Below are 21,832 nucleotides of genomic sequence, written 5' to 3'. Positions count from 1 at the left end.
TGGAGGGTATTATGCTAAGTGAAATAAGTCGGGCAGAGGACAGTGATCATATGTTTTCACTCATACGTGGAATTTGAGGAACTTAACAGAAGACCATGGGGGAAGGGAAGGGGCAAAAAATTAGTTTCAGAGGGAGGCAAACCATAAGAGACCCTTAAATACAGAGAACAAACTGAGGGTTGATGGCGTGGGGGAGAGGGGAAAATGGGTGATGGGCGTTGCAGAGGGCACTTGTTGGGATGAGCACTGGGTGTTGTATGTAAGTAATGATTCATGGGAATCTACTCCCGAAACCAAGAGCACACTGTATACACTGTATGTTAGCTAACTTGACAATAAATTCTATTTAAAAAAGAAAATTACTGGTTTCAGGCAAATAATTTTCAGGCAGTTAACTTAAAATCAAACGAGCACGTGGTCCCAATAAATGTGTTTTTTTCTGTTTCCTTTCAGAATTCATATGTTCCTTCTATACAAGTGATTCCCCAGATCATAATCCTCTGCTGAGATTTGGGTTGGATTCAAGAATCTGGAGAATTCCTGCAGCTTTGTAACTTCAGGAGGTGTGACCAGCTGAGAAATTCACCTTTTGAGGAGTTCTGCGTTTTGCCAGTCATCTCTTATAACTGAGTGCCAAAGGTAAGCCTGTGATTTCCTGCTTAAAACAGCTGGGAGAAGTTGGTGCTTTCGCCTCAAATGCTCGATTTGCATGGTAGGTTTTCCATTAGTAAAATGACAAGAAGTGTGGCCCTCATGTATTGAGCTACATAAACTGTACATTTTCAAGGGCCCTGGTTCAAAAATGAGTTAACTGTTCCTGCATCAGCACATGATGGCATTACTTGAGTAACCAGGAAGCAGAATGGTGGGTGTCCCCCCACTTATAAAACGCCCTGTGGCACCAGCTCAAGGTGGCCTTGAGTCTGTACAAGTCGAGGCCTTCCTTGTGCTGCTCTGGGACTATGAGATAAATAAGAACTGCCTTCAGGATGCTTTTGGTCTGGTAAAGGTTCATTCCAACTGTGACGCCTAGAAGAATAGTCTACGTGTAAATGTGCAAACGGATAAAGGATTCTGGGGAAAATTCTGCTTGTTTGTGTGAGAAATCTGCTCGCACGTGTTAAAACTGTACCCGTAATACAGCATGTGGGCTCTGAGATCCAGGGATCCTGTAATAGCCGTTCCTGGGCAGAAACATGTAGTCTGTATAACAGAAATATTTTTCAGCCCTAACAAATCATTTGGGACATATGATTGAAATTGTAAGGGTTGTGGTTTGGTAGTGTGGTTAATCTGGTGTTCTGTCTCTGGCTGGGCCGTAGGCAGGCTTTATGAAGAAGGTACAGTTTGGAGGTGGGAACACCCAATTCACTAGCTTTTCTTCAGACCCTTATTTTGCTCGTGTTATTCACAAATTGTTTTAAACTGTTCTTGAATCTATAACTTTGGGCTGTAGAATCTCTTGGTATGATTTCTGTAAGTTTATTAATTTAATATAGATGAGAATTAGCTTTCATTTCATCTAAAACTGCTGCTAAAATTTTTGTAAGTGGGTTTTTTTTTTCCCCCTTAACGACTTTTTTTTTTTTTTTTTGGAGGCTTCTTGATTTTACTTCTGCTCCTTTTTGATGTGTAGTAACCTGAACAGCACAGAAATAATAGGTAGTATTTCCATAAGAGTAGGATTAAGTGTCTGGGTGTCTTCAGCTTATTATTATCCTTTATGATTTCACTTGGAGGAAATGACATGTCCCATTTATTTAGAGTGTTGTTCATTGTGATTTCCAGGTCTAGGGCTTGGTTTGGAATTGAGAGCTTGAAGGTCATATTGTGTAGCTGAATTCTATGCCCTCCTTCCTCTCTCCCACTATGCTTAAAGTTATCCTGACCCTGTGCCCCCTGGACTGGTCTCTTACTAGCTTTACATAGCCTCATGCGTCGATGGGGCATTCCCAGGTTTCTCCTTCAGACCTGATGTAAGATAAACACCATTGGGATGTTTCATGTCCAATCCTAGGAGATTTCCATTACACAGAAAAGCTCTTACCCTTTGCAAATCAATTTTTTATAATAGTCATTGAAGTGGAACCTTTTAAGACTTAGTCTTTTATAAATGCAGTCACGTATTTCATGGTAATAAGCGAGAAATTAGTGAAAATCCTCAAATCTGATCGTCAGGATTCATCAGGAATTCATCAGTATTAGAATGTGACACTTAATGGCATTAACACACTTCATGTTATCACTTCAGTTATTCTGAAAGTGTCTCGTTCGGAGAGTGGTAAGGCAGAGAAAGTAATGTGCTCACTCCTAGCAGTATATTCTGCACGAGTGCCCTGCAGGTATCTATTGCTATTAGGCAAATGGTTGATTCCTGTGTACAGTTAGATAGAGAACCATTCATAACCATGAAAAGATACTTACAGAGATATCTATACACATATTATTTTAACTAGTTCATTTCTATAAGCTCATGACATCCATGACCAAAAAACCCTGATTGACTTATTAAGAATTACTTTTGTGGTTTAGATAAATGTCCAGTCGGAAAATCATTAGATGTATCCATTTGTATAATAAATATTTATTGTGAGCACCAACTAGATTCTAGACCATTGACCATTTTAGCACTGTGTTTTAGCAGCTACAAAAATAGATAAAATAAGCTCTAGAAAGCCTTTCTCATGCCCTTGTGGGATGAGGCTGGACCCTGACAGCTGTGGCTGGTTTCTTACAGTGAGTCCCTGGTGCACATGGCAGGGCGATCTGGCTGGCCCTCAGAGAGGAGTCTGGAAAAGCCAGAGGATGCTCTGTTTGGAGTGAGTTTTGAAGAATGAGGGCATGTGTGCACCGAGGCATACTGGGTCCCCTTGGCAAGGACAAGCTAGGTGAATTCACTGGGTAATGGATCTTAGAGTTTCCAGATCATTTAAGCAATATGGGTGGGGACCCAGCATGCTCTTTGGTCAGTGGTCTTTCAATTGCCAGCAGGAAAAGGGCACATTTTGGAAAGAAGTGACAGCCGTGCTAGCCTGGTAAGGTGGTTAGTGGGATGTCAGCCTCGAATGAATTGCCCAGTTATTGGGACACAAAGTTTGCCCTGTCCTAGCGCAGACCTGCACCTAGGGCCGGGCTGAGGGTGGAATGAATGAAGACGGTGGAATGTCCATGCTCCATCTCAGAGGGGCCCAACTGGAGTCCCAAGCCCCTGTTTACCAAGTTGTGCACTTCCCTGCCCCATATTGTCTTCCCTGGAGCCTCCCCCACTTTGAGGTTGAAGAGCAGAATCTTGGGAACTCCCTAACCTTGACCCTGCCTATTTTGCGAAGTGGAGACCATGGGAGAAGCCTGGCAGCAGACCCTTTCCCATTTACATTAGAACTGTTAGAGAATGCGTAGCCTGTACTTAACTCTTCTCATGTATGATTGAGAATCGACTGGGGTTCATGGTCGTTGGAGGCTGGCTGGGGTTTACTGGGGATGAAAGACATGAAAGGGCATGGTACACTATGCTGAAAATCTCTCATCTTTTGAGAAACGATTTAGAACCATTTTCAGGACAGAAGCTTAAGGGGTAGAAGGATCATGGTGTTATGGGGCAGGAAAGACCGTGGCTTAGGTGAGAAGACTCGTGAGCGAAGTGAAGGAAAGGAGACGAAGATTTCAGACCGTCAATTTGCTGATAGGAGTATCGGAGAGCAGATGTTAGCGGGGATCCTGTCCACATCATTTCCTTTATTCTTTTTTTCAGTTTTCTGGAGGTCTAATTGACAAAATTGTGAGATACTGAAAGCATACTTCGTGGTGATTTGATACACCATATACACTGTGAAAGAATCCTGACCATCTAGTTAATTAACACGTCCATCACCTCACATATTTCTCTTCTCCTGTGTGTATGTGAGAACATTTAGGTTCCCTCTTAGCAAATTTCGATTAAATAATGCAGTGTTATTAACTGTAGTCACTCTGTTATACATTAGATCCTTAAGCTTTATTTATCTTCTAGCTGGAAGTGTGTCCCTTTTATCAACCTCTGGCTGTTTCCTCTAACCTCAGTCCCTGGCAACCACTTTTCTACTCTGTTTCTAGGAGTTTGACCTCCTCCCCCCCCCCCCCAACCCCCCCGCCAGATATCACATATAAGTGATACTACACAAGATTTGTCTTTCTCTGCTGGCTTATTTCACTTAGCATAATGCCTCAGGGTCCATCCGTGTTGTCAAGAATGGCAGGATTTCCTTTTTTTTTTTTTTTTTTTTTTTTTTTTTACGGCTAAATGTTATTCCGTTATGTATAAACACCACATCTTAATCCATTCATTGCTGGATAGACATGTAGGTTGTTTCCGTATCTCGGCTATTGTGAATAACAATAGCAGTGAATTTGGGGGTGCACACATCTCTTTGATATCCTGTTTTCGTTTCCTTTGGATAGATATCCAGAAGTGGGATTGCTGGATCATATGGTACTTCTGTTTGTAATCTTTTGAGGAATCTCCATGGTGTTTTCCACAGTGGCTGCACCAACTTACTTTCCTATCAACAGTGAGGTGCTTCCTTTTCTCTACATACTTGTCAATACTTGTTGTCTCTTGTATTTTTGCTAATAGCCATGCTAACAGGTATGATGAGGTGATATCTCATTGTGGTTTTGATACATTTCCCCGGTGATTAGTGATGTTGAGCGCCTTTTCATGTACCTGTTGGGCATTTAGATATCTTCTTTGGAAAAATATCTGTTCAGATCCTCTACCTATTTTTTGTTTGTGTTTTTGCTACTGAGTTGTATGAGTTCTTTATATATTTTGGATATTAGCCCTTCATCAGATAATGTGATTTGTATTTTTCCCCATTCCGTAGGTTACTTTTCACTCTGTTTATGGTTTCCTTTGCTATGCAGAAGCTTTTTTAGACTGATGGAATCCCACTTGTTTATTTTTGCTTTTGTTGACTTTTGCTTCCAAAAACACATTGCCAAGACCAATGTCAAGGAGCTTACCGCCTATGTTTTCTTCTGGGAGTTTAATGGTTTCAGGTCGTATATTCAAGCCTTTAATCTACTTTGAGTGAATTATGTCTATGGTGCAAGATAGTGGTCTAGTTTGATTCTTTTACATGTGGCTGTCCAGTTTTCCCAACACCATTTATTAAAGAGACTATTCTTTCCCTGCTGTATATTCTTAGCTCCTTTGTTGGAAATTAATTGATCATCCACGTATGGGTTTATTTTGGGGCTCTTTGTTCCATTGATCTATGTGTCTCTTTTTATGCCAACACCATACATTTTTGATTACCACAGCTTTGTAATATAGCTTGAAATCAGAAATCCATGCCTCCAGCTTTGTGGGTCTTTTTTGTTTTTTTTTTGTTTTTGTTTTTTTTTCCCTCAAGGTTGCTTTGGCTATTCAGGATCTTTTGTGGTTCCATACAAATTTTAAGATTGTTCTATTTCTGACAAAAATGCCATTGGAATTTTGATAGGAATTGCACTGAGTCTGAAAATGGCTTTGGGTTATATGGACATTTTACCAATATTAATTCTTGCAATCCATGAGCATGGAATATCTTTCTGTTTGTGTTTTCTTCACTTTGTTTCATCAGTGTCTTACAGTTTTCAGTGTATAGATATTGTACCTCCTCAGTTATATTTATTGCTTAGGTATTTTATACTTCGTGATGCAATTGTAAATGAGATCGCTTTCTTAATTTCTCTTCCTGATAGTCCATTGTTAATGTAGAGGAACAGAACCGATATTTGTACAGCATATTGATATTGTATATTGCAACTTCATTGAATTTGTTTATCACGTCATCTGCAAATAGTGACCGTTTTTCTTCTTCCTTTCGGATTTGGGTGCTTTTTGTTTCTTTTTCTCGTCCAATTGCTCTGGCGAGGAATTCTAGTACTATGATGAAAAGTGGCAAGAGTGGACATACTTCTCTCGTTCCTCGATCTTTGGGGAAAAGCTATCAGTTTTTCCACTATTAGGTATGTTATTAGCTGTGAGCTTTATTATGTTGAGTTTACATTGCCAAAAAAATACTGCAGTATTGATTCTACCACAGTTAACCTGGTGGTGGAGTTGATGGGAACCTGCTTTAACCTACTGGACACTTTTCAGTCCAGGTTTGCTCAAGTACAAGGGCTCTCAAACATCTGCACCTGTGCTCTCATTTGTACCCCATGCTTGGAGTGTGATGCTTATAATGCAGGGCAGCATTCCATACAGATGGCACCACCCCTGGAGAGGGTGGCCGTGCCTCTCTCTCCCTGTTCTGGGCAGCCAGTGAATCTGAAAAGAGATTTCACTTGACTGTAATATCTTTGTGCATCTTAGCAAATTTCACATTATTGCATATTAGATTTGCTGCAATATTCTAACCAATTATGGTCTGAAAGTGGATATTTCTCTGTGTACCAAAGAAACACATTTTATTTTATTTTTTTTAAATTTTTTTTAGCGTTTATTTATTTTTGAGACAGAGAGAGACAGAGTTTGAACGGGGGAGGGTCAGAGAGAGAGGGAGACACAGAATCTGAAACAGGCTCCAGGCTCTGAGCCATCAGCCCAGAGCCTGACGCGGGGCTTGAACTCACGAACTGCGAGATCATGACCTGAGCTGAAGTCGGATGCTTAACCGACTGAGCCACCCAGGCGCCCCAAGAAACACATTTTAGATGTCAGTCCTTTTTGTCTTCCCATTGATCCTTTTATTTTGAACTTCTTGAAGAGTAAATGGAGGGACTGAGATGGATTTTTAAAAATGCTTTAAACTTACATTCCAGTGAGCTCTTTTCTTCTTCCAAGGATCAAAATTAAAAAGGAGCATAAATTGTTAAAAAAAACAAAAAACAAAAAAACAAAACAACCTACCAGACACTTTTCTGGTACCTGGCACAGGGCTTTTGCCACCTCTGTTGTTGTCCTTAATCTGAAAGACAGATCTCATTACCCCCATTTCATGAACAGAGGCACTAACCCTCAGGAGAGGGTAAGAGGATTGCCTGTGTTCATAGAGTTGAACTTGCACAATAGCATTTCGACCAAGGTCCTGGTTTATAAGTCCATGTTCTTTCTCTTCCCCATGTCCCTGACATACCCTGGCAATGACACAGTAATCCCCTGTTGTCTGAGCACTAACTTGGGACCGGGGTCCACTTGACACTCAGATTACACAGCGTGGCCAAAGCCCAGAGCTCATAAGAGCAGGCTGTACCCCCACATTTTCCTGACCCAAAGCCTTTCATTCTTCCTAGACCATGAATTGTATCCATTTACTTATTTTTTTCCATAGAAAAGTCTCCAGGAACTAAGTATGGTTTGGAAGCAAGTCTCTTTTGGAAACTTAAAGAAGGGAGCATGAAGGAAAGCTTTGGGAAGGATCGGAGGGATGGGAGACAGGAAGCTGAATCCCGTGGAGGGCATTGTACCTGCTGAAGTCCTCGCATCAGCTCAGCAGCTCGGGACCAAGCTGAGGTCAGGACACAGGCCTCAGACTTCCACTTGTGCTGTTCCCAGATGGCGTTCAGAGTCACCTTGTACTCGTGATTCCTCTCTTATGAACAGACCTTTGAAAGAGAAGTCACTTGTAGACTCAAGAGGACCTGGTATACTTTCTGTGTTCCGGGTCGTCCCGTGGTCCAATATACTTCCAGGACCTTTGTACACCAGAGTGAAGCTGCATAAAATCGCAGTTTAATGATTTTTCAATGTAGGCAATGAAACCATCATTTTATAGTGGTTGCAGTGATGATCAAAGTTGAAACAAGCATTTTTCTTTTCTGTCTTACCTAACATGCCCTAACAGGGTGGCTTCTTAGAAAGCTGGAAAAAACAATTAAAAACACGGGAAAGCAAGTCCTTGCCCTTTCCACACCCTTTCTTTTCTCTCTGACAGATTGTAGAGGCTGAATTCATAGCATTCCTGTCCATTCTCCACTGTTCTCTGACTCGTACCTTCTGGTTTACTAAGGAATTTTCCTATAAATTTTCCTGAATTCTCTTTAAAGCCAGGTGATGTGGCCGTTCCCCTCTCTTTTCACACCACCACCGTTGTATAAAAGAAGGAAATGAGCCAGAATGTCATGGGTTATAATTACTTAACCAAATATGGCCCTGTGTTGGATGGTGACCTTCGTGCTGGTTTGCATGGTGACCTAGTAGCACTCTTTGTCTTCTTTTAAGAGCCTGTAGATGTGACAGAACAATACTAACAGGCAGGTCACACGGAGCTTGAAATGAGAGCATTGCTGCAGTCGTGGCTCCCCAGTTAGGTGAAGTGTTTTTTCCTGACCTTTCTTGAAAAAAACAAAAAGCACATTCCTGCCGTGTGCACGTGTTGCAGGGTAGGGGGATGTAGGCTTTTTTAGCAAGTTACCACGCATCTGTGACTGATGACGGGTTGCATCCCAACAAGCCTGTCATAAGTTGAAAGCGGTGTTAAGTCAAAAAAGCATTTGATACACCTGTGAACATCAGCGTTTAGCCTAGCCTAGCGCTTAGAATACTTACTTTAGCCCCCAACTGGGCAAAAACATCTAACACAAAGCCTGTTTTCTAATAAAGTGTTGAATATCCCATATGATACATTGAATACTGTACCGAAAGTGAAAAACAGAATGAAAACAAACAAACAAAAAAACCGGAATGGTTGTCAGTATATCGGTTATTGATCTTCGTGATTGCGAGGCTGCCTGGGGCTGTGGCCCCTGCCCTGCGTCATGAGAGAAGATTGTACCACGTATCACTAGCCTGGGAAAAGATCCAAATTCAAAATCCAAAGTACAGTCTCTACTGAATGCATATCGCTTTCACGGCATCATCAAGTCGAAAATTCCTAGGTGGAGCCGTCGGAAATTGGGGGCCCTCTGTAGATCTCGAACAGGGAGATCTGTTGGAGGTGGTGGATGTGTTTATTACCTTGTTTGTGGTGGTGGTACCAAGGTGTATGCGTATGTCCGAACTCATCCAATTGTATATATTAAAGATGCGTGACTTTTTTTTTATATGAAGTATATCTCAGTTAACTTGAAAAATAAATTGCTGTGTCAGTATGAGAATTCCTTTGACCTCCCACCAGTGTGTGCTGATCTAAAGGGGTGCATGGGATGCTGCAAAGCTGTCTTCCACAGGAAGTATGTCTGGTGGTCCTGGAGCACTGTGGGGGGTGGTCCTAGGGACCTCTTGCTTCCACCTTCTCTGTGGAAGGTGTGGCGGTCCAGGTTATGTTACAGAACTGTCCACACGGTACTGTCCTAGGACTCCAAAATCATAGACCCGGCACTTCTCTGGTCCCTCCATGTCACCATCCCAGAAACCAAGGCTTAGACCTTAACACATGGCCATGAAAAACACCAGTGAACAGATGTCAGTCTTTGTATCACACACCCGCATGCACAACACTTTCTCCAGAATCCTCTGTTCCAGGCACGAGTCAAAGAGGCTTGGAATATAACCTCCAAGAAAATATCATCATTGTTTTACAAAACTGTGTTCAATATGGAGTTTGGGGATTATAAGACAGGCATTTGAAAATGGCCAGTACATAGCTTCTCCCACAAAAGAGACCACCACCAGACCCAGGCTATGGACAAAAAAGACCTTCTTGTTTCAGGCTCCTGGGATCAGTGGTTCTCCCTAGCTCTTCTCATCCTTGTTTTTTCTTTAATGTTTATTTATTTTGAGAGAGAGAGAGCGTGCATGCACAAGAGAGGAGGGGCAGAGAAAAAAGGAGAGAGAGAGAATCTCAAGCAGGCCCCGTGCTGTCAGTGCAGAACCCTACGCGGGGCTTGATCTCACAAACCATGAGATTATGACCTGAGCCGAAATCAAGAGTCGGACGCTTAACTGACTACCCAGCTCTTCTGCTCTTGGCATGGAAAGTCTCTCATAGTCTCTGTAAGCACTACCAAATCTACGACAAAATCTCTCGGTAGGATCATAAACTGTAAGTCCCTAAACCTTCTAAACAAGTCTGAAGAAGCCGGGTCTCAGAGCTGCTGTACTCCCCGCTCCTTTCCCATGAGTGCCTTTGGGGGGCCCAAGCAGAATGCAGCCTTCTATGGAAACATCCCACCTGTACACTAAACATTCTGAGTCCCCCAGTGGGCCCGGGTCTGGCCTAGAGTCCACGTGGTGGCCCTGGGCTGCTGCTGACTACCACCTGCCCACACCATGGCCTGCATAGTATTCCACACAGGAAGGGCAGAGAGCCAAGGGCTCCGGACAGGGAACCACTACAGTGGATTCAAAAATTAGGATCTCCCTTACTTCCAGAGGGCAGTCAACCTCAAATCCAACCCGTCAACTTGTCACTGTTATTGCTGGTCAAGTTCAACTCTCTGAGAGACCGAGAAGACAAGTGTCATTTCACAGCGAGATGCGGGTTGGGCTGCCGCAGTCCTGGACCTGGCAGGTGGATACAGCCACCTCCCACTCAGTGAGCACTGGGCCATCCAGGTTTCCATTCAAACCTTGCTTTTGTTACCATCTTGCTCATTAACACAGCCACAAATCGCTCCCCTTAAACGGTGATGTTCTATGGTCTGATTTAGTCATGAAGTTTTTATTTAACTTCCTAGAGCCAGTACTGTTCCCAAAGAAAACTTTTGCAATGTTACAATAAAAGTCGACAGGCAGAAATCTAAAACTCAGGCTGCATTTTTGTTCTCTACACTGAAGCACATCAGTGACATGAGAAGGTGGAAGCAAGAGGTCCCTAGGACCATCCCCCACCCCCCGACAGTGTTCTAGGACCACCAGACATGCTTCCTGCAGAAGACAGCTTTGCAGCGTCCCACGCACCCCTTTAGATCGGGCACACTCTGGTGGGAGATCAAAGGAATTCTCATACTGACACAGCAATTTATTTTTCAAGTTAACTGAGATATACTTCATATAAAAAAAATCACGCACATTTAATATGTACAATTGGATGAGTTCGGACATATGCATACGCCTTGGTACCATCAGCACAAGAAGAAGTATTCAAGGTGTGTGAGACACCACAGGCCCCCCTCCAGCTCCAACGGGCAGTAAACAGTCGCTCATCTCCCATGTGCCCCTCACCTCTAGCAGATTCCCCCCAGCTACAAGCTGCCCATGCTGCTGGCTTTTGTTGGCTGGGTGGGCCAGGCATAGAGCAGGGGCTGGCAACGTGATAGGTGCTTGGGGACAAGTGGAGACAGGTGTGCCTTGGCCTCTGCCTCACCACTTTTCCTTCCAGAAGCACACGGGCCTCAGGGAATTCTGGGTCAGTGCCTGCTGGCTTCACAAGGGAGCCACCAACCTGGAGGGGTGGATGGGGTGGGGCATCTCATGGGGGAAGCTCCCCAGAGATTCAGCTTTGCTGACGGAGGGGAGGATCACTGGTGCAGATGTTTTCATCCCAAACCTGCCTCGACCTCACAGAGCCACTTTGAAAATCACAGACCCCGGGTCCAGGCCCTAGCTCCGGGGATTCGATGCAGGGAAGCCTGGAGTTTTTTTGCTTGATTTTAAAACTTCTCAAGTCCTTCTCATCAGCCAATTTGGAAACTGCTAACGTGAACCCTGGATTTTGTTTTCACACTGGGGAGATGGAGGGCTAGTTTGGGATTAAGAGCATAGGTTAAAGGCAAGAAAAGAGAGGCAAAGTGCATATCAAAATGCAGTGTTCCTGTTTCCTAGATGGGGCTCAGTTGCTTTTGTGCCAGGGTCACCTCCTCTGTGCTCTGGGCCACTTGGGAACGTGCATTTTTCTTGAAGAGTCACTAGGATGCTCAGGCTTGACTCTAGACCAACCTGGAGTGAGCTAAAGGGGCCTGGGAGGCTGGATGTTTGCATCGATCGTCCTGCAAGGGACCTTCTACTTTGAAGGCCTCCAGTTGAGAATTGTCATGTATTCACACTGTAGGTGATTCATGAAACTTAAAAAAAAAAAAAAAAAAAAAAAAAAAAAAAATCCATTCCATGACTGATTATAGTGTTTCTTGGCAATTCTAATTTTATGGTTACAGTGAGCTAACCCTCAAGGGAGACTGGTCTTATATACAGAAATCTAACAAAATATAATGAAGAAACAGGAAGCCACACAGGGTGCCTTGGTGCTTTAGAACATCCCAGAAATAGGAGTGCTAATCCTCTCTCTCCATATCTTATGTTCTCAATTTTGGAGATTTCAGCATGAGGGATGGTGGTTCCGGCAGAATGTGGCTCGGGGTCAGTGGAGAAATCACACAGCAGAGCCTCTATTATTTTGTATGAAAGGGAAATAATTTATTTTCTGTTAGGGACTTTTTACAGAGCCCTTATTTTTGCCCCTGAAGGACAATATCTGGGTTTACCTGCAGAACACAGGAGAGGTGTGAAACAGTTAGAACTTTATAAAAGGTAACGTACCCAAAGTCACTTTTTGCTCTCAGTGATGTCACACACTGAAGACCGTAGGATACATTCGGTTCCAGACCCACACCCTCTAGCTTCAGGATCAAAGTCCCTTAGGTCTTAGTGTCCTAGTGACCGGGATTGGAGCTCCTCGTACCACAAGATCCCAATGGATCGGCTGATGAACCGGATGATTGCATTAGGTCCTTTGTGACTCTAGAATTGGGCATGAAAATGTATGTCCCTTAGAGGCTGACCGCATGAGGCCCAGTCCTGTCTCCTCAGATGTTTTGCTTGCAGGATGGATGATGTTTGTGGGGAAGCTTGTCATTTTGATGGTCTCAGTAATGGAGAACTCAAAGAGGCTGCTGTACAGAGTACCTGATGACTTGGGCTTTTTTTTTTTCTTGCAAAAAATAGAACTGAGTAAAGCAGAAATTGCTTATTCTCAAATTAGAGCCCAATTTCAAATGGGTTACTTGGTATAGGGTTCTGAACTCTTTGCACAGTTATAGGACCCCTGGGTTTGGGCCATTCCTAACTCGTCCCTACAGTACTCCTCCATTTTAGCACAAAAATGGCCAAGTAAATGTCCTGTGTTCTCAGGAGCTTCTCTCTCTCCCGTCATATCCTGGAACACTTTAGAGATAGTTTATATGCATGTATGTATGTACAGGTATATGTGTATGTGTTGACAATAAAAGGATGGAAAAATCTATACCGTGTAAACATTAAGCATTATCAAATGAAAGGCAGGAATGGCTATATTAATATCAAAGTACACTTCAGAGTATGGAAAATCACCAGGTATGGAGGATCCTATCCAGGAGAGCACAGTACATTTAGTTGTCCTGTGTCCTAAGGCTGTGACCACCCCTGAGACTTCCTTGGTTTGGGTGACCTGGACACTTGTCAGGTATTCCTCGGTTGGGATTTAGCTGGTAGTTATTCTCATTGTTAGGCTGGAGTTATGGGTTTTTTGGAGGACGACCATAGGGGTAAAGTGGCATTTTTCATCACATACTACCCAGGGTATGTGCTGTCCATCTGCCTTATTAATGTGCCCTTGGCCTTAACCAGCCGGCAGAGGCTGCCTGTTAGGGTTCTCCACTCTAGAGTTCCTCCTTGTGCCCTTCTCAGGCTGTCCTCCTTGGGAAGAGGTCTGAGTGCAGCCCCCACGTAAGTGAGCAGGTTAAGCTCCCGATCCTTGAGAAGGAGGAGCTACATGATTTATTTGGAATTCCTCTGGTGACGTTTGTCTTTTCTCTCCCACTTATTTATTTACTCAACTTTCCATTCCCTTGCTTCTTCTTTTTTTTCTTTTTTTTTTTTTTGTAATTTCTATGCTGAATGTGGGGCTTGAACTCACAACCCTGAGATTGAGTTGCTCACTCTCCTGAGTGTGCCAACCAGGCACCCTCATTCCCTTACTTTTTGAAGCTCATTTCACTATATACATAGGTAAGCCTAAACAACGGTGTTTTGTTGGCTGGTTTCAGGGCTTTCTGAAAATGGAACCGTGTAGGGTCCTTTGCCTCTTTTCCCTACTCATCATGGTATCTGGGAGTCATCAAAGTGATTTGGGGCAGCTTGCTTCTCTTTCACTGCTGTACGGTACCGAGTCGTGTGACCGTGCACGCCTTTCTCCCTTCTCCCCTTGTTTGGATGCTCTGTTTCTCTTCTTTTTTTTTTTTTAATTTTTTTTTTTTAACGTTTATTTATTTTTGAGTCAGAGAGAGACAGAGCATGAACAGGGGAGGGTCAGAGGGAGAGGGAGACACAGAATCTGAAACAGGCTCCAGGCTCTGAGCAGTCAGCACAGAGCCTGACGCGGGGCTTGAACCCACGGACAGTGAGATCGTGACCTGAGCCGAAGTCGGACGCTTAACCGACTGAGCCACCCAGGCGCCCCTCTGTTTCTCTTCTTTAATGTCATAAGCAGTGCTGCTGTGAGCACTGCTGGGCAGGTGCCCCGACACACATGAGCCACTTTCTCTACCACCCACGACTCGGAGTGGAATTACCTCCTTGCACGGTGTGCCACGTTCAGCTTAAAGGAAAATACCAAACTGTCTTCCAAAGTGGTTATTCCATTTCGGTTTCCCCAGCAGAATGCGAGGGTTCCTGTTGCTCCACAGCCTTCCGAACACCTGTATCCTCAACCTTGTGCATTTTTAATCCATCTGGAGTCAAATGGCATCTTACTTCCTACGATCACAAATTATGAATGCAGTGGAGCTTTTTGTATATGTGCTCCCCGTGTGCGCTGCCCTTCTGTGCAATGACCGTGTCCTTTGCTTTCAGTCAAGCTGTTGATCTTTTTCTTGGACTTTTTATGTATTCTAAATACCAGTCCTTTGTCATTATGTGTGGTGCTTACGGCGGTTTCTTTACAAGTGTATTTCATCATGTTTCAATCTGTGAAAGTCGAGAATTCCTTCTCAATCGAGAATCCAGACGTTCTTTTATTGTGCCAGCAATGGATAACCACTAGTTACAAACTTTAATGCTTTCACGTAAAAGGGCATCTTGCATTCTTCTGGCTCTGCTGAGAGGGCCACATCCATTTTGTGTCGTTTCAGTGTTTTCAGTGTTCAACTGCCTATTTTGAGATAGGGGGTTGAGAAGGAGACATACAAAGGTTTTCAATGCTGGAATTGTATTAACAGTGCTTCAGTTGCCTTGGCCAGGTGTGTAATCAGGTTTTGGGCTGTGCATTCTCCGACGCTTTGTGGGCTTGCCGAAACTCTACTCTTTCATTCTCTGTTGCTGCACGAATCAGTTGCTAGAAAGAGCTGGAAGATTTACTCCTCATTATTGATCGGCATTTCATGAATATGTATGCCTATCCCATGTACTTTTATCCTTCTACTCAAAGTAGCTGAATAGTATGAAATTTAAATTTTTAATTGGAAATCTTCTGTGACCTCCGTCATGAGTCAAGAGCTCTTATTATGTAGAAGAACAATGGCCGTCTCAAAAAGTGAGATCGTTTTAGATGAAGCACCTTAAGTTTGAATGCAACTGCAAACCAGGCCTTCAGGATAGGACACAACAGCCTTTCAGTGTCTCCTACCCACGAGTGGATTCTTCTGCTGGAGGCCGTCAACAGCCACTGATAAAAGAGCATCTGTGGGCCATCCATCAATTCACCCCTTCAGATGCTTGCTGGGTACATGCATAGGCTCAGGCCCTCTTCAAGTGTTCTGTTTACAAGGACACAAAGTCCTTGTCCTCAAGGAATTACATTCCGTGGGAGAAAATAGACAATCAATAAAGACACGCCTGAAGTTCTGGCAAGTGGGATGGAAACAAGAAAACAGAGCGAGGGGATGGAGAGAATACAGCAGCTGTTTTAGATAAGGTGGGGCAGAGTGGGGGCGCCTGGGTGGCTCAGTCGGTTAAACCTCCAACTCCTGATTTCGGCTCAGGTCATGATCTCACAGTTCGCAGTTGGCGAGTTCGAGCCCCGCATCAGGCTCTGTGCGGACAGCATGGAGCTGGCTTGGGATTCTGTTTCCCTCTCTCTCTGCCCCTCCCTCACTTGCTCTCTCTCTCTCTCTCTCTCTCCATATAAATAAAAATAAACTTTAAAAAAAGAAAAAAAGGTGGGACAGACTGGGCTTGGCTGAGAGTTGAATTTAATTGGGGATGGGATACATAGGAGAGAAGGCTTGGAGCAAGGAAGGTGACATTTGGACAGAGGTTTGAGCAAAGCAAGGGGACAAAGAGTCTGCAGCTATTGGAGGAACAGCATTGCAGGCGGCGGGCACAGTGCAAAGACCCCAAGGCAAGAGTTCACCTGGTCGTTCTGAGGAACAGCGAAGTGTGAGGGACAGGAGGATAGGAGCATGGAGAAAACGAGCCCAAGGTCAAGTTATTTGAGGCCTTCCTGAAGGCTTTGAATTCTGTTGTAACTTGACAGGAAGCTGTAGTAAGATTTGCACAAAGGAGTGACCCAGATCCCTGCCCTCGTACATATACTTGTCTTGCAAAGCCACTGTTAGGGAAACAGGCTGGGGATGGGGCAGGGGGCGGTGGAGGGTGAACCCAGAGAGACCAGTGAGGAGAAAGTCACACAGTCAGGAGAAGAGGGGTCTGCTGGGTTGGAGCAGGGCGGTGGAGGGGGCGAGTCAATGTCAGTGGATTCGAGACATTGTTTGGGGGTGAGCCCGCAGGGTCTGTCAAATGGGGTGGGTGGTGCCGGAGACGAGGCTGGAATGGCTCCAAGGTTTTTGGCTTGACGAGCAACTGGATGAAGGGTTTGTCATTTGCTCAGAAGGGAACACCGGTGGGAGACACAGGAGAGTTTTGTTGTTGACTTTATTCGTTTTCTTTTGTTTCTGGTGGGGAGAATGAAGAGTTGTTTTAAGACGTGTACAGCGGGAGGGCCACATTAGACATCCAGGTGGACGCATCCAGTGGTCACTTGGGTGGAGTAGTCTGGCGATTCGGGTGAGAGCAGGGGTGACGACAGTTTTGGAAGTGACACTCATCGCAATGGTGCTCAGAAGCAGGAGGACGGGCGGAGTCATCCGGGCCATTGGCAGATGGAGTAGGGGCTCCCAGACAGTCTGGTTGCTCCTGCATCTCTGTCACAAACAACATAGGAGCCAGAGGGGAGACTGAGAAGGGGGAATCAGGGAGGGGAGAAGCAGGGCTGTGTGATTGCCCAGAAGCCAAGTGAGGGACGCACTCAAGAGGGGCTGATCGACACTGTCAGCTGTCAGCGTGCCGGTGAGGGAATCCAGAAATGAGAGGAGTATTCATGACACAGTAGAGCAGATTCCTCCAGGGGCAGAGGGGTGGCATCCAGTGCACAGAGAAGGGCAGAGCTCAGAAGGGCACCCAGATGCTCATGCCAGGAACAAAAGGGACGGTGGCCTGTTCATAGGCACAGGTACATGGGTGGCCTTCCGATTGCTTCTGTTTCTCTCAGGAAAATAAGAGGCAAGCAAAGTCATTCATCAACCGAGACTGGGGGTGGGGGGTGGGCATGTGAGCGGAGGGAGGAGAATCTGAAACAGACCCCTCACAGACGGAGAGAGGAGTCACTTGGGACACAGAGTAAGCTGCCAGGTGGCACTGAGGGCTTGCTCGGGCCGGTGATCAGAAATATAAAAATGGGACTGGTCAGCGGGTTGTGAGTGCCTCTGGGGCCATATTCGGCTGCCCTGGGGCAGGTATGGAGTAGGTGCTACCAGAGTCTTCTAGATGGTTCCTTGGTACTTGTGGTGGCCATGTCAGACTCCTGATTTATGGCACCTGAGATCTCTTGAGCGGCTCTTGGCATATGTCACCAACTTTTGGCTCACCTAGGTCAGGAGTAAAAGTAATCATGCTTGCGGTAGCATGAAGTAGGCACCTCAGGCTGTAGGTGGGATCAGGGAGGCCTGTGTGGTGAGGAGAGGGGATGGGACCCAGCCGAGGCTGGTGGGAGAAGGTGACTGCGGCTGTGGAGGGGGTGGGGGTAGTCAGCAAGGCAGACAAAGCGAGAACTATGTTAGGAACCAGTGAGAGGTATTCGTTAACAGCACTGCTCAGCAGAAGGGAAGGCTAGTCAAAGCCAGACGGCAGTAGTCCCGCAGAATGGCTTCTTTGCTTTCTTTGACGGTACTGTGACCCAGGAACTGGGCTAGAGGCAGCACAGGAGAATGCTCATGTGGAAAATGCACATGAGGTGGGATGTAGAGACTGATTTTACTATAACATCAGCCATGTTGATTCTGAGACTGGGGCAGGAGATCTACAGGATGAGCCTGGCGTATGTTGTGATGCTAGAAAGTAAGGATGTGTTCTGAATGCTCGGAACACACGCATTCATACATACACGCAAACTCACAACGATGGTGGAATGTCAAAGGAACACAGGAGCCGACTGAAATCAGAGTGCCCAACAGCCCAAGTTAGAACAGTTGGAGCAACAACATAAGAAATATTGGAATGTAGCCCAAGGTACAAAATAAATATCCAGAAGTTTCCACTGATACAGATAAATGAATAAATTTTAAAGCCGGGGAAGAGAGACAGATTTCCTGTGTGGAATAACAAATAACTTGCGGAGACACTCTTCCTCAGGAAGGTGGAGCACAGATCCCCACCCTTGGGTGGGCGGTGCTTAGAGGTGTCCTTCCAGAAAGCTCTGTATGGAGAAGAGGCAGAGTGACTCAGAAGTGGGAAACCCTGACAGACACACCTCAGCCGGCCGTCGCCGTCAACATCGACAGTGATGAGTCAGTGGGTAGCATCTACCCTTGATACCCATGTGATGAAAATGGCATCTCCCCTCTGTGCTCTTCCTCCCAAAGCCATAACACAACTCTGCTGAGGAGAAACCAGACATATCCCAGCTGTGGACCTTCTACAAATTACAAAGACGTGGCGACTGTCCCTCAAAACTGGAAAGGTCATCAAGACGAGCCAAGTCTGAGAAATTGTCACAGCCAAGAGGAGCCTAAGGAGACATGAGGACTGACTGTGATGTGGTCTTCCCAGTGGAATCGCGGATTTTAAAAAAGGACTTAGGCAAAACCCAAGGGCATCCGCATAAAATATGAACTCTAGATAATAACGCATCAGTATTGGTTTATTAATTGCCCAAATGTACCATTCTAATGTAAGATGTTAATGAGAGGGGGAAACTAAAACTACTCTGAAAAATAAAAAAATAATAATTTTTTTTTATTTCAAAAAATCAGGCACAGATGATAGAAATTCTTATTTTCTCCTTCTGTTTTCTTGAATGACGGGAAAGACTTCTGTAAAACAATGATATGTTTGGAATAAATATCTGCATTTATCTTTACAAAAGCATTTGTAGGGGTATCTGTGTAGTGAGTAAACCCAGAGTAGCCAGGTATCCCCTCATGTACTAGGTCCCTGACCTGGGCCAGGCTCCATCCTGAGCATGATGGGTGAAGGTCCCCATCCCCAGGGCTAGATACAGAGGGGCTTTCTGTAATTTTTTCTCGCCATTAAGCAGGAAAATTGAAAACCTGGAATATTGAGGAATGTGGGCATAAACCATGTATATCTGAAGACCTAAAATGATTTGGGCAGCTTAATTACATTTGGACACTGTAAGACCTTGATAATATGGACTGTTTTTAAAATCACTGTGCTTCTAGTTTTACTCTTGTGTGGTTTTAGAATTAGGCAGAGGATTGTGAATAATAAAGTGGTAAGGAAGAAGGTCAGGTATTGATTAGTGTAGCTGAATTCATTAGTAAGAACCAAGGAAGCTCCTGGCATTTACGTTATGATATATTTATGAAATAGATATTTAAGTTATAACAGTTACAATTACTTTTGTGGGGAAAAAAATAGCAAAGCCCAATAAACTCTTAGAAATGGTGAACGATGGCTATTTGTCTACTTTGAGAGCAGTGGGTGTGCATCGTGAAAACACTTCACACTCTCGTGGCATTGGAAAGGAGGGCCAAATTTTGCCAGAGATCAGTGTCCATTTTCACAGATGAGCATTTTTCTTTTCTTCTTTTTTTAATTTCAGCTTTATTGAGGTACAACTGGCTAATAAAATTGGAAGGTACTTAAAGTATACATCATGGTGCTATCATTTTCCATATATGTTGTGAAAGGATTCTCCCCACCTAGATGTTAATTAAAACATCCATCACCTCACATATTTCATTCTTTTTTTGGTGAGAACATTTAAGTTCTCTCTTAGCCAATTTCACTTATGCAACACAGTGTTACCAACTGTAGTCACTGTGCTCTACGGGAGATTGTCAGACCTTATTCATCTTAGAGCTATAAAAGCTTATATCCTTTTTACCTAAACCTAATCCTCCCTGTTTCTTCCACCTTCCCAGCTACTGGCAACCACTTTCTGGCTCTACTTCTACAAGTTTACCTTTTGGGGGTGGGGGTATTTTTCCATTGCTCTCCTTTGTCTCTTGACCCCGTTACTGTGATGTCTTCTAGGCCGATGGAAGACCGTGCTGGTTCCAAGTCCGTGTGTTTTACAATTAATGCTGTATAATGAAATTGGCTTGTTACGTTGACAGTGAGTCTCCAAAATGGTGGTACTTGGGCTAAATTAATGCTCATAACCTTCTTCTCAGTGTGCTGAATGTCTAAGACGCTCATGAAGAAACTGACAGAGGTTAGCAAAGGTTAGCAAAATGGATACTCTCAGGGCCTGAGTGGTAAATTATGTATAAAAAGAGTAAAAAAAAAATAGCATTTCCCAGTTTCTGTTGCAGCAACAGAACTCCCAATTCTATTTCTTTTGTCAAATTTCCTAGGCACTAATGACTCATATTGACTTATTAGTCTAGTGTTTGGAATTCTGGTTGTGTCAGGGATTTCACATAGTAAACTTAGTTGCTTGGTGACAAACTTCTGCAAACTCACATTTGAAGATATTTTTGTTAATATGGCTCAGTTTGGGAGATTATCTGATCCTGAGAGTAAGGATAAATTAGCAGTATTCACTTAAAAAGAAAAAAAAGATGGGGATGGGGTATAGCAGAAAATCCGAGCTTTATTATAAAGTATAAAACTTTCTTTTTCTTGAGAATTGCCATCCACTAATAAATCCTGCTCAGGATCCAGTAAAAAGAAAGTTTGCTTAAGAAATTATTTGTGCCTCACATCCAGTATGATGGCTGCTATCAAAAACAAAACAAAATTGGGGCACCTGGGTAGCTCAGTTGGTTAAGCATCTGACTTCGGCTCAGGTCATGATCTTGCGGTTGGTGAGTTTGAGCCCCGTGTCTGGCTCTGTGCTGACAGCTCAGAGCCTGGAGCCTGCTTCGGATTCTGTGCCTCCCTCTCTCTCTGCCCCTCCCTGGCTCATACTCTGTCTCTGTCTCTCTCAAAAATAAGTAAACATTAAAAACAACAGCAACAAAACAAAACAAACAACAAAATAACAAACATTGGTGAGGATGTGGAGAAATTGGAGCTCTTGTTCACTGCTGGTGGGAATGTAAAATGGTACAGCCATTACAGAAAATAGTTTGGAGGTTCCTCAAAAAATAAAAATGGGGGGGCGCCTGGGTGGCTCAGTCGGTTAAGCGTCCGACTTCAGCTCAGGTCACGATCTCACGGTCCGTGAGTTCGAGCCCCGCGTCGGGCTCTGGGCTGATGGCTCAGAACCTGGAGCCTGCTTCTGATTCTGTGTCTCCCTCTCTCTCTGCCCCTCCCCCATTCATGCTCTGTCTCTCTCTGTCTCAAAAATAAATAAACGTTAAAAAAAAAATTAAAAAAAAAAAAAAAATGGAATGGTCACATGACCCCATCCACTTTGGGATATATGCCCCAAAGAATTAAAAGCTGACTCTCAAAGAAATAGTTGCACGTTCACATTCATAGCAGTGCTACTCATAATAATCCAGAGGTGGAAGTAAGCCATATGTCCATCGATGGATGGGTGGGTGGATAAACAAAATGCGGTATAATACCTACGGTGAAATATTTTTTAGGCTTACAAAGGAGGGA

The 21,832-nt window shown here is 44.2% G+C and overlaps 1 protein-coding gene across 3 annotated transcripts in view; it reads left to right on the top strand.

Annotated features, from left to right (window-relative positions):
- Positions 1-21,832, top strand: part of NCK2 (NCK adaptor protein 2) — a 153,594-nt gene that overhangs the window by 78,107 nt on the left and 53,655 nt on the right. For all 3 annotated transcript variants that reach the window (XM_042931858.1, XM_042931857.1, XM_042931859.1), the window contains exon 2: positions 454-639. The gene's annotated coding sequence lies outside the window, so the exon portion shown is untranslated. The remainder of the gene's footprint in view (positions 1-453; positions 640-21,832) is intronic.

The sequence above is a fragment of the Panthera leo genome, chromosome A3, assembly GCF_018350215.1.
Source record: "Panthera leo isolate Ple1 chromosome A3, P.leo_Ple1_pat1.1, whole genome shotgun sequence".
NCBI classification, from domain to species: Eukaryota; Metazoa; Chordata; class Mammalia; order Carnivora; family Felidae; genus Panthera; species Panthera leo.
Note: the sequence above shows the minus strand (reverse complement) of the source record. Positions and strands in the feature narration are given on the sequence as shown.